This window comes from Cupressus sempervirens, chromosome 10 (genome assembly GCF_028749045.1).
Source record: "Cupressus sempervirens isolate cs-2001-9-10 chromosome 10, ASM2874904v1, whole genome shotgun sequence".
Taxonomy (NCBI): Eukaryota; Viridiplantae; Streptophyta; class Pinopsida; order Cupressales; family Cupressaceae; genus Cupressus; species Cupressus sempervirens.
In genome coordinates, this window is record NC_143127.1 from 914,838,550 (window position 1) to 914,853,400 (window position 14,851).

A 14,851-nucleotide genomic window follows, 5' to 3' on the forward strand; every position below is an offset into this window, starting at 1 on the left:
CTACAAGTGCTCATGAAGAGATGATTGCAATAGTACATTGTGTGTGGAGACTCAAGGAGACAAAGCTTCAAAGAAAGGGCAAGTTGTTAAGAGTTGTAGAGATTAAAGGCTAGGCAAGGGTATGAGCCAAGAAGTGATCTAAGATCTAGAAGATAAGTTGTATGTTGTAGTTAAGTCAAAATTTTCTAATACTCTCTAGGACTTGTATTAGATCTAAAAATCTTATGGACATAGGTTGGCCTAATAGCCATTTGTAAATACTTTAATAGGGTGGCGTTCCAAGTGAATGTTCTAAAGTCCTCTAATCAGGCCCACTTCTAACAAGGTAGTTAAATCCTCTAACAAGGTCACATTTAACAATGTGTTGCAAGTCTTTAATAGAGTAGGCCTTTCATATGGCATCACTTCAGAAGGCTGAAAATTGAGTAGCATGTTACTGGTGGTTTTTCCCAAAATAGGTTTCCATGTAAATCATTATGTCATGTGTTGATTTCTTATGTGCTATACTTGCATGTTGATTTATAGTAACTTGCTTATTAGATAAGATAAAGCTTGCATGAATGGATGAATGAACTATACTTAGTGAAAAGTTTGAATAGGACATTTGGACCTTGAATAACTTATTCCCCCCCCCCCCCCCTCCCCTAGTTATTTTAAAGCAATTCTAACAATTGGTATTACAACCTTCTACTAATTTAGTTTCACGGTACTAGAAGTACAAAGATCAAGATGTCCAAGAGAGAAGTTCCCAAGCTCAACAAGGACAACTTTTCTGAATGGAACAGTGTGATGAAATTGCACCTTGGATCAATAGGTGACTATGCACAAACCTCAATCAAGACAGAACATGTAACACCAACAGGACCTCTCACTATAGATGATTTGAATAAAAAGGAGCATAACCAAGTAATGTTGGAGATTGCATATGCACTTAGCTATGCTTAATATGATGACATCAAAGACTATGACACTGCATTCAAAATGTGGAAAAATTTATAAAAAATCTATGGAGGTGATCAAAATGTCTAGAGAGTAAAAAGAAAAAGTCTAAGAGGAAAGTTTGATTATATGAAGATGGAAGAAGGAGAAAATGATGCTCATACACTGCAAGAATGAAAGAAGTGGTGAGTGTAATAAGAAGTATAGGTGGACAATTGGAAGAAGAAATAACTATTAGCAAATACTTAAGAGCTCTGCTCCCTATCTATGCTATTAGAGTTTTAGCCATCCAAGAGTTGAAGTGTGTACAAGGGAACACACCAACCTTTGAAGGAATAGTTGGAAGACTTACTACATTTGAGCTATCTAATTTTGATAACTATAGACTTGAGAACCTTGAATCTACCATCAAGGGCAAGATGACAATAAAAGATACTAAGGAGGATACATCAAGAAAGAAAAGAAGAAAAGGAAAACATTTATCTAGTGATAGCAACACAGATGAGGAAGATGTGGAATAGTTAGAAGCACTACTGGCTAGGAGATTCCATAGATGTAAAGGCAAATTCAAAGGTAAGCTCCCTATCATATGTTTCAATTGCAATGAAATAGGTCATATAGCTACAAGATATCCATAGAAGAATAACTAAAAAGAAGGAAACAAGTTCAGGAACAAAAGAGAAGATGATAGCAAAGATTACAAGGAGAAAGGCAAAAGATGCTACATTTTTGAAGAAGACTCTAATGAGAATGATGATGTAGTCTATGTAGCCATGAAGGATGAATTAGACAAAGATGAAGATGAAGCAACAACATTGGTTACCTATGTGAACAAAAATGACAAGTGGATCATAGATAGTGGATGCTCACATCACATGATAGGAGATAAAAGTAAGTTCATTACCTTTACTCAATATGATGGCACTAATACATTTGACATCGATTTGCGACAGCTATGTGTCGCAACTACAATAGCAATGTGTCACCACTGTGACAATAATAGATGTCATTGTTTTTTAGTCACAAATGATGATGTCTATCCTATGCCATCACAATTATGATGCATATTTGTCACTATGCAACCACTTAATTGTGACATCAATGTCGTCGCAATGCTTGTATCTGATGTTGCAATTGCAATGTCTGCCACAAGCATGGTCATAGGATCACTATGGTGATGAAACCAACTATCATTGCCATGCTAGTTGTGGATGTCACAATTGTGATGTCTTCCACAAGCATGGTGATGGGATTGGTGTGGTGGCGATGCCAACTACCATTGTAAATGCCGACGATAGTTGGCGTTGCCACCACAACAACCCTATCACAATGCCAGTTCATCATGAAAACTATGTACAGAGCCTAATGTTTTAGATGATGATTTTAACCTCTATATGGTCCAACTGGTAATAGATTCGGAAAGCTTGGGTCGCTATACATATATGAAGTGTTATACATGCCACAATTACTATCTATTTGTTCATATAATTTTCTTCTATCTTTCAAATGAAAATAACCACTAAAATAGAGTACACATTGTAGTTAGCATTTTGATTGACAACCAAAATCAATTTAATTAAAATAAGCAACTTGACCAATGAATTAACTAAATATGTATCTTCCAGCATATATGAGTTGAAAACATTTACACTTCCAATGTCCATTCAAATTGAAATAATAAATATATGGTTTGCAAATACTCAAAATGTTACCCAAGTTATACTTATCAGAAACCATATAGCTTTTCTTTCCATATATAAGGAGTCAGGACCATGTACATGTAATTTTTCTTTTCATATATAGGTACGCCAACTCAAAACATAGCCACCCATGCAACCTCATCAATAAATTGGATTCATGTAAATTCTTTGTTAATCTTGATCAAACATAGAAATGAATAATAAGTTGTGTATGCTAATAGGAAAGTGTCTCTTAATAGGTAGTACAACCATAAAATCCTATTTACTGTGTTTTGTCCCATTAACTGATATAAACCTTACATTTCTATTTATAAGTGCAAACAAATTCTCAACTACTCAAAGTTTTAAAAGCAATGGGAATGGAACAAGGTCTCGAATATTATTTATTAGTTTTCTATCACTCTTGCACATTTGAGATTTTGACAAAGTTTAATTTCTATTCAATACATAAGATATGCTGCTATTATATCGAGGCAACATCCTTTATTTAATGTTCCACCTCTAACAACGAGTTTAAAGGAAATATCCATTATTACCTTCATTACTATCCACTCGGATTACATGTAGGTAAATGAAAAATACTGAAAGTCAAACTTGGAATAGTTAGCTAAACAAAGTGACCCAACAGAACTCCATGCAATATGTAACCTGTGGATCACATTTTGTTGTTTGACAGTTCTGCATTCAGCCTACTACTTCAGCCACAAACATATTTGCAAGTTTGATAAGTAGAAGTATATCTCCATTTCTCACATTTATTTGATGAATTTTGAAAGTATAAGGAAATATTGGCTGTAGGGATCTAACATTGAATCATTGAAAAAGTTTGAAGTAATGCATCTTTTCATGATATTTTGACTTCATTATCAACTTTCTACAGTGTTTGCCATATTTTTTGAATGGTTGCCAATAATATGATTTTCCCTCTATTTTATAGGTTTTGCCCCAACATTGGTTTGGCATTGAGCTTGACAAAAAACTCTATATTGCATTGTGCTACAATTTCTCTTGATTTGTTCTCATGAATGAATTCCCTTTACTAGCAATCTTGGTTTTTCTATTTGAAAGTGATTGAAAAGGATTGCTCTATCGATTGGAATATTTTCCATAAGAGTCATCTATGTTATCTTCATCTTGTACTTGTTTAACCTTTTTCCTTCTGCCACAGTCATATTCTTCATCCCTGCATAAACCACACAAGATTATGGAAACACAATAGAATAGACATAGATAATTGATTATTGTCCATAGAAACACTTTATGCATGAATAGATTGCTATGCCAAGTCCCATGATGCAATTGTATTTATACAAAGATAACCTACCATTCATCTAAGACATAACCAACATGGTTTTCATGTTTGTTTGTAGTTCTACTACTTTTTACCAAGCCATCATCAATACTATCCCAACATGGAATTGCACAATAGCCACAGTAAACCATTGTCAAAAAAGATTAAATACCCAACACATAAATAGAGGATGAACATTGAGCTTAATTGAGCTACATTGCATAGAATAAAATAAAATTGTGACTATACCTGCTTGCCCATGTAATCTAGCCTTTAGAAAAGATGGTTCAAAATCTTTTATAGATAGAGCCCCATCTTGTTGGCCTGTTTCTCCTCTATTTGTAAAGCTATTATTTGACTAACAGGGAGCAAACAAGTTTTTCTTCGTGCTAATTTTAGAGTCTTGCTCAACATCATAATATTGTCTAGCTTTACTTAAACCAAGTTCTCTAGGAACTTCTCTTTGTTTCTTTAGCTTAGTATCATTTCCACTAGAAAGCTACCTATTTACAAGGGGCATCGGAGTATCACAAAATTTAGCAATGTTACACCTATTCTAAACCACACTAGCTATAATTTCTGATGTCTTAGTTTGCTGCATAGAAACACAAAGAGTAGACAAGCTTTTCTCTATACTAATGTTAGAGTCTTGCTCAACATCAAAATACTGTCTAGGTTTACTTAAACCAAGTCTGCCAGGAACATCTCTTTGTTTCTTTAGCTTAGCACCATTTCCACTAGAAAGCTACCTATTTACAAGAGGCATTGGAGTATCACAAAATTTAGCAATGTTGCACCCATTCTAAACCACACCAGCTATAATTTTAGATGTCTCGGTTTGCTGCATAGAAACACAACCATTTATTTTGTTTGACAAACCCTTTCTACAATATTTTTGTGGATACTTAGAAGTGACTAAACATGCAAAACTTTTCATAGCTGGATATTCTTTTCTAGAAGGCATTTTTGCAGAGTGTTTTTGCTTAAGAAAAATGTTAGCCTTCTTAAGTTGTAACTTCATGCATGTCTTCCTTTCATTGGATCATTTCTTCCTCAAAATATGCATTGCTATTAGAAGAAAATGCCTCTTGAAAGAAAATGCTTGTAAAAATTGAGGACATGGAAGATGCTTCATAAGCTTCAATCTGTTTCTACTAATGAGGTAGTGGTTATCCTCATGGTGTTTTTGGTACCCTTGGCTAGAAATACATTTAGTTTCTTGACTATATTTTTGCAACCTATGTGGATGCACATTTTTTACACATGACCCATTTATTTCCCTTCCCTTACAAAGCAAAGTACCATTTTTGCTTCCCTACCAAAAGGAACATATAAAAATTTCATTAGGACTAAAAGCAATTTTCTCAAAAACAAACATATACACTGCAACATTAATATAAAAAACAAGCACCTGAAATAAGAAACCATCTTCCAAGGATAGGAGCTTAGTAGCCTCACTCTAATTATCTATAGAATTATGGACCACACTACCATTCTCCAGATGCTCACCAGCTACAAGTTTACCATTTGAATCATTTTGTCCATTTGGAGGACAAATAACAAATGAGTAGCACTCAAGTGTTGAAGAGCAACGAGAACCTAACACCAAAAAGGTTCAAAAGGTTCTAGCAGAGGTAAAGAGAAAGGATGTTCATGAAGACAAAAAAAGATCAAGTCTTGAAGGGCTTGAGGGAAAGGAGATGATTGGAAAAAAGATGAAAAGTACAAATGCTGATGTAAATAGCAAAGAAACAAGGCTTGGAGAAGCATAAATGATGTTGATTGGTTCTATATGGTGTCCATGAAAAGTTGGACAAAGAAAATTCACAAAGAAAATGATGACTGAATCGGATAGAATAGCCACCAACTAGGAGTTGGTATACCAAGGAAAATGGCAATGGTGTGAAGACATGTTGCAAATAGCACTAGAGGTCCCAAGGTGCAAAGAGACTAAGGATGAGAAGAAAATGGAGATGAAGAGCCAAGGGAAGGCTAAACAAGGTGATTATATTCCAAGCATGGAGAAGTATGAAAATATGAGTTATTTTTGGTTTGTTATTCTAATTTTGTTGCAGGCATATGAGAATATGATGGAGATTCCTAGTGTGGGGAAGATAGCAATAATTGGTAAGAGTTATGTTCTAGACGAAGCTTATTATTGCTTCTTGTTTCTACTTATTGGGTTGATGACTACTAAGCCCAAAAAGAAGAAGAGATGGGGCAGGAAAAATGAACATGTTACAACTCACAAAGGGATGTGGGAGCAGATGAATTACAGGTTTGACAAGGAGGATCCACACATGGATTAGCATATGAAGAAGGAAAGGTCAGTCTTGAAGAGTTTTAGGACACAAGAGGACACAAGGTGTCTACAAGGGAAATCAATGCCTAATGAAGACATATCAAGTCAATTGATGAGGAATCATGGCTATTGAAGCCATTAAATTTAAGAAATATCATAAAGTTGTCAAAATGTAATGCCTTGCCAAGAATGGGAAAATTAGCATAAATAAAGAGTCAAGAGTCATAAAGGATCATTTAGGTGTTATAAAGTCATTTAGGTACAATAATAAATGTTCCCAAGATCTTAAGCCAAGAAAGTGGCAAAGGGAAACCAAATAATTAATGATTATGATTTAAAATTTATCAAAAATGCTTATTTATTGTCATGTGACAGTTATATGGTAGTTTGGTCAATAGGAGTGAGTTTGAGGGTAGTTAGAGGGCAAGAGGTCTTTAAAAAGAATGTATTTTGAATCTAAGAGATAGTGGTAGTCGAGGAAGAAGTAGTTTGAAAGAAAGAATAAATAAAATCTCTGTCATTTCAGTATTTTTTCTGACTATCATAATAGTGTTGTCCATTATTGTTTGATTTCAAAGTATTTACAAGTTTCTTGGCATGTAAAGTTGGTGTTTTGTAATATTTAAGGTTTATTGAAGAATATCAATGATTTTTTAAACGTCTCTTTAACATTGGAGTCAAATATATTGTAAAATTTTATTGGAACAATACTGAATAAATTACTATCTGTCATAAGCATGTGACAGTCACCTTGCTATTTTGTAAGCAAATGGAATAAAGCCTCTCCCACTCTCTGTCTATCACTGTAACTTGTGGGAGAGGAGTCCAATGTATTTGATATGTATTTTTAATTTGGAATGAGTGTAGGTTTATAAAAAGATAGAGAATAAACTGAAAGAAGTAGTGTGACTGGTGGATAGTACAGTGAAGGTGCATTTGAAAGGCACCATATGGTGGATAGAAGAATTTGAGGGTTGGAGTGGACAGGTAAGTGTTGGAAATGATTGAAGATGTGTATCTTGAAGTGTCTAAACCATCAAAATGGTTTTGAATGTCTGTTAAGGGACTTTTTTAGGAAGCCCTAGGTTAGAAACCCTTAAAGGGAGGGTTTGATGAAAAGTATCTAGTAATGATTGGAGATGCAAACAAATTGAGGAATCCTACTATTGTTAGATGCCTTAAGACATAGTTACTATTGTTAGATGCCATAAGACATAGTTTGTGACATGAGAGAAAGCTCAGCTAAACACCAAGGAGAATTTGCATAACCTTTGGAGAATATTGCAATTTGAACTAAAGTAGAGCTAATAGCGTTTCAAAGGGTAGAAGGAAACAAGTCTTCCAATTCCATCTCTCTTGAATCAAGAAAAACTAGAACTCCCATACTTTGAAGAATATTGTAAATTGGCAGAGCCAAAATGTTTTTCACATCAAGACCCCTATCATTGTTAGTATCTTATTGAGCTTCACCTTGTTTCGAGAATAGTTTAATATTATCTACTAAACGGGGCCAACCACATGAAGGTGGAAGCTCATTTGGCCCCACCCCCCTCCCCCTAACATCACTCTACATTCCTTGTTAACATCTAACATTCATTCATTCTTTCAACCATTAATAAAATGTAACATTCAATCAATATCACATGATAGAATTCATTAACACATTAGATTCGTTAGCATGCAACATTCATCAATATTTTGCATTAACACATAATTCATCAACATTCATTAGCACATAATTAAATTCATTGAGACATAAAATTTAGTCATTATCAATTAACGTATGTAGATGACAATCATTTCTTTTTTCTATGTAAGCTCTAAGAGGAGCATCAGTGTCATCATCAATTCTCCCCTCATCAGTTGTTATGTTCTCTTTTCTTGATGATCTCAAATTCCTATCCTGCTACAAAGAGGGGTCCTCTGCAATAACAAATAAAAGAGTTAAATTAAAAATAATTTTTTATAATTGTTACAAGTATTTAATTATTTTAAATAACATAAATGTGGCACTCTTTACCTGATCTGAGCACATCATTTTGTCTGCACTCAACCTCAACATGCTCTTGAACATCGACGCCTTGATCCTCTACAACTGCTATACAAAATGTTACGTTAATCCAAACACCAATTGCAATTACATATAAAAAGTTTAATAGAAAATTTATACCTCCACCACTGGGATGCACATCATGCGAACCTTCAGCATCCATAGATTGTGTAGAAGGATTGTCAAGCTGCATTCCAACATCCTACGCATTGTTATCATTGCTTGCTTAAAACAGATATACTCACTTTATACTGGAACTTAACATCAAATAGACTAATTGGTAAAGTATTCAATTTGAAATAAATCTAATTTAGCTTATTTACCTATGGCTTAGATGCATCATTATTAGAACCTTCCACATTGATTTCAGCTTGTAGCCATTTAGTCATGGCTCTATAGCCTTGTTGGAAGCCAATTCTCGTATCCTCTTCTGTGAGGCATCTCTTGAACTCTGAGCCCTACATTTTTGTGTGGTATGGTGAATTTTACTTACATTGATTCATCAACCAATGGAGGGTAGTTAAAATATCAAAAGGAAATGGTTAATAGTTAGCAAGGTTTCCAACCCTTGTTACACCTTATTTTGGTCATGTTGGAGTTGTTCTAAACTGTCTTTGGTGTTTAGGAGTCCTAGAGGATCCAATTGCACTCTTGGTTCCATGTGTAGAATAAAGGTCAAGTGCTACAATCTGCCTTATGACTGGTAACAACAAGTTTTCCTTAGACCTGATTTGTTTTGGGTTGTGTTGGTATTTGTTTTGGTTTCCATTTATGTTAGAGGGTTGGAGATTTCCAAAACACATGGTTTCAAGGTTGGGTGTATGAGGCCTTGAATGGTACAAGGGAGAAGTAACTAGTATGAAGCCTTATGTGATGAGTTGGGTCCATGAATTAAAGGAGCAGTTATAATAGCAGATTAGTTCATTGTTTGAAGGTGAATCAAGCCTTGGTGATAACTTTAATTGCTTAGTTGTTCTAAGGTGCTAGGAGTTTGTTGGTGCTTCCAAAGCATGTTACTCTGCATCATATATTGGTTTGGAGGAACACTGAGATCCAAGTTGAGGATCAGGAGCATAGACAAGCTAGTCTATCCTAGCATTTCCCATCACATTATACAAAAAAATTGATACAATTTTTCATTTACTAATACTTACAACTCTTGCTTGAAGTTTCAAAAAACCACTAGAGTCGAGCTTGTTTGTCTCGTGCTTTTCTAGTCTTGCCTTTGTTGCCTTTGATGTGTCAGGAAATCTATGAAAAGTTTGAAATATGTTAGATAGTATAAATATAGAGGTTAATTAGTACATAATTAGATTCTCAACAGTATCACATACCTTGCTATACTCTCCACTGGTGTAATATTATTTTTCTTGTCAACTTTATACTTTCTATCAAAAATCAGAGCCTACCACTCAGCCTTAGGAACATAGGGCAGATGCTCATACCTGGGGTTATCCCGTAAATTTTTTCTATACTAGTCCCCAATATACTTCAAACATAAACCAGCTTTTCCAAGGAGCTTGTTTGTCTCAAATGCATGAGGTCCAAAGAGTTGAGTCATGCTCTCTATAAGATCATCCTTCAATAGTTTGTCTTGGTTATTCCACCATTTAAGTAAAAAAATATATGTTAGGCTCATAAATGAAGTGAAGCTACCTTTAATATAGTTCAAGAAATGGATGAAAAGAAAAACTATTCTAGTAATGATATGAAATCAAAATAGTGGTTTGGAGTTTTAGTCAGGATATAATGCTCCACTAGGTATGCAGGGTGGGCCCAAATATTCGCAAACACTCATCACCAAGTTTTCTCCAAAAACATCATTCCCTACAAAAAAATCATGGGATCATTAGTCAATGAAGAGTGATCAAAAACTAAATTACTATTATATCACTATAGAATAATAATAACTTTAAAGTACTTGGAACTTTGGCTACTTTTAATGGAATACCTTCATGTCAATAGTCGATGAAGAGTGATCAAAAACTAAATTACTATCATATCACTATAGAATAATAATAACTTTCAAGTACCTAGAACTTTGGCTACTTTTAATGGAATTCCTTCATCATCTCTGATGATCAATATGAAATCCTTCACCATTCTCATACTAGGAACATAGGAACATCCAGGAAATGATGTTGTAGCTCCTATTGCAAAAAATTTCATAAGTTTCATAAGTCTTTGTCATGAAGTATAAAAGAACAAATGATAATTGATGTTAAAAAGTTGTAAAAAAAAAACTATTTGTTGCTATCATAAGAGAGAAAAAGAGGGATTTGTGTACCAGTAGATGGTGCAACAATCGATGCCTGTAAGCTGTGTGTTGTCGACTCAGTAGTCAGAAAGAGATTTTTGGTTGTCTTGGATGGAGGTGGCATCATCATAGGATTCAATTGATTTGAAGTTGAACAATAAAATTGTTAGAGCATGCATAAATATAGAACGTGTGGACTAGCATGGACAAGATTGTTCAAGCATTAAAAAAAAAGGATTGTTCGAGCATGTATTGTCAATGATTATGATCATTCCTATATATATTCAGTGGAAAACACAAGTGGGGAATGGAACATGCGATCTACCTGAACCACCTACAGCACCCTCATCATGGGAACGGGGCTCAAAATCATGCAAAAAACTTTGTAAAGACAATGCATCCATATTTTAATTAATTCCATAAAAGAGCATAACATAAAAACCATTATTGAACTCTTGTTATAAATAAAAATTTCATTAATACATACTTTTAAGGTTTCAGAGGTGTGCAACAATTCAGATCCCCTGTCTTTTATTTCCTGAGTAGTAGGCTTTATGGTTGTCAAACATATAATTTCTCTACCAATTTTCTTTAGCAACTTTTAAATCAACTGATTGGGTCATCGATCTCTGCTAAATCAATATAGAAAGGGTCCTTCTCAGGAGGGGCTGCTGATCAGGGACTATAGGTTCCTTTCTCTCCCTCTGACCACTGGACCTCTATGACAACAACAGTATTAGTATTATCAAAATTACTCCAAAATAATGAAGAAAAAACATTAAAAAAATAACATTTTTCTTCTAACTAGTTTGCACAATTACAATGAGTTTTACTTGCTCATGTGTAGATGAGCTGGGAACATCGCCAACATCCCCTCCAGGTGGTTCCTCCATATTGTACCCTTGTGTCAAAGATCAAGTATAAAAATGTTAGCCAAAAATTTATTGACTAAATGGTATGTTGGAGTCATTGATTAGAAGCTAGTTTAATAGTATTTACCACCCCCATGATAGTAGCCTTGTTTGTATCTATGTGGTTCAAATTGTAATCAATAAGAAACTCTTCCCCTACACGTATTGATTTTATCACACAAATCAATACACGATTTCCCACGCGCACCTCAAATATGTAATTGGGTTGTTTTATAGTCGACCCAAGTCATGTACTATTTATAAAACCTACAATATTCCCTATTAATTTTGGCCTTCCATCAATGTATATAGCCACACTTTTACTTTGATTATTGTCTTGCCATTGTATATAATTTTCCAAGATGGCATACCTATGCATGCAACAATATGCATCCAACTTTTGTAATCATAACATGGTCCAACATACTCCATCAATTCAAAAACTTTTTTGTAAGACACCTTTATGTCGTCCATATAAAATAGGCCCAAACCATGTAATGATGATGGTGCTATGTGATATATCCTCTTGTTAACACAAAAATCAATGTTTATTGGAGGAAGTTCCTTGGGTACCCAATGTTTCTGTAGATGTTGGTACCTCAAGGGCACCTCAATGTCACCTTCCATCTCATCATCATAAGAACATGACCCCCCTTGAGCAAGGAAAAATTTCATGCATTTATTTAATTTCCTTCTTATCCTTTGACCTCTAGTTAATCTCCCTGTTCTAGATAAATTGCATGTCTCACTTTCCTCTGCTATTCCTATATTTCCCTCACTCGAGGAAGACACTTCTAAAAAATACCTATTCGTTGGTACTTGCAAATGGGAGAGATCTTAGAAGATATCAATCTTACTATTGATAAGTGTATTAAATAGATTGTCTATAAGGAGTATTGACTTATACCTGTCAATCCATGAGATTGTGTGGGATGCTCCTAAAAGGGGTTCAGTTTCCTACAAATTTAATTCAATTATCGTGAGCATAATCACATCATAATCATAATCACATCCATCATAAGCATCACATAAAAATTAAAAATCTTAAACGGTACACAATATAACACTTAAATCAGGCTCACATTATAAGCCTACTAGGGAAGTAGGCCTAGTGAAGGGCTAAAACTAGGTTTTTGTATTAGCTGATGAGTTGAGGTCTTAGTCACCTTAGGGACATGCTATTTGAATTTTTTTGATGTGTATGGAGGTGGAGGAAACACCTAGTTAAGCTAAAGTCAAGTTTTGTGCCTATTGAGGCATTGTGAGCATTTGATAGTTTGTTGATTAGATTTCTTGGATGAATCCATTGGATGTATTGAGGGACATTCATGGGATTATTCCAAAGATGTAGAACCTAAGGTGGCATAAGGATTTGGTGTGCACTCTGATAGGTTATGGAGTTGGCTTGGATCAAGGAGAGGGATCTTATGAAGATGCTTGGTTGGTGTTGTGAGAACACTATGGAAGTCCCTCTTGTTATGAATGATTGCAAGTCCACCTAGGGTCTCTGCATCACCTATAGAGGCAGAATTATTAACCAACAAATTGGGTAAGCACTTATATTATGTTTTCCCTATGAATTTTATTTTAGGTACAACTCCCTTTTATAGATATTTAATGAATTCCCTTTTCTAAACTAAAAGCTTACAAATTCTTTTAACCTGAAAGAAAATAAGGCTCAATACATTCACGCATCAATATGTGTTTTAAATAGTTTTATTTATTTAATTTACATTAATAGTTAATTTAGATTAGCAGTATTTTATTTGTAGTTGAAACTAGTAGCTTTTAAATAGATAATGAATAAGCTATGTAACCATATATATAAGACAAATATATTTCTATCAAGAAATGAATATTAAATAGATTAAGGATTGATAGCATACCTCTAAATTTCATCATCATCATCCTCGTAATCATCATCATCATCATCATCATCATCATCATCCTTGTCATCATCATCATCATCATCATCCTCGCCATCATTTTCATCATTTTCATCGTCGTTGTCCTCGTCGTCGTCATCATCAACATCATCATCATCAACATCAACATCATCTTCATCATCATCATCAGTAGCATCATCATCATCATCATCATCTTCTTCTTCTTCATGAAAATTTGTGTTAGGAACATCATCCAATAACTGTCGATCATGATCACCATCTACATCATCTTCTACTTCTTCGGTATCTTCTTCTTCCATTGCATTATACTTTATTGGTGTTCCTCTCAGTTCATGTCTAACAAAAAATGACCAACCTGGTTTATGTGGAACCTCTGAGTAAAATACTTTCTCACATTGGCTTGGAAGAACATAGGGCTCATCCCCAACTGGCTCAAATGACCTTGTATTAACCATTGTAAATCCATTATCATATTCAATAATAGTTCTATCAGGATCATTTGGATTAAGTCATAGCCTGTACCATTTGACAATGAAGAGTACTAATTTGAAGGAACTAAAGTCACACTCAAGTATATCATCCAAAATGCCATAGTCATTTCTAGATGAGATATTAGTCACTTGAAAGACTACAGTTATTCCTGAATCACAAGTTTTCTTCATGTCATCCAACACTTTGACACAAAAAATTTGACCATTACAGAACATAGCCTTGTGGTGTTTAACCTACAATAATATGTGAAACATGTCAAAATTGTTGTATCATGAGTTGATAAACATACACAAATTTGTACATACCTGGAAATCTCTTAAACCACGTGTTAAATCTATTTCCCTTTGTGTAACATTGGAATCTCCATTACGATGAGCTTCTTTAACCAATGAAGATACACCTTTCCATGTTAATGTCCAACTAGAATGCTGACATCGTTCAATCCATACTGTCATTCAATCAAGATTGTTTGCAATATACAAATGTAGTACATCCCACTCTCGAGCACCTGTACAAAAAAAATAGAAAAATTACAACCAATTTACTTTGAAGATTAAGAAATAATTTATTACAATAACATCTTATAATTTATTACCTCTCACTTTCCTCAATGTACCTTTCCCAATCAAGTACTCCCCTTCTAATTTTTTAAAACGCTTGAGATCCCAAATGTGATCTACATGGATATTTGATGCAAATTTAGGAATATATTCAGTAATGTACACCATAGTCTGGTATACCATATATCCCTCTACCATAAAACCCTCAAGATGTGCTCTTTGTCAAACCAAAGCCTTCAAAGATTTCAAGTGCCTCTCAACCATTCACATTGACCTAGTGTGTACAGGTCCACACAATTCAATCTCCTCAACTTGGTGTATGAGGTAGTGTTCCTGTGCATTGAAAAAATTTGGAGGTAGATACCTTTGCATTTGACACAGTAAATGAGGAATTCTTCTCTTCCAATAGTTTATATCAAATGACATCATAGTTCTAGAGAGA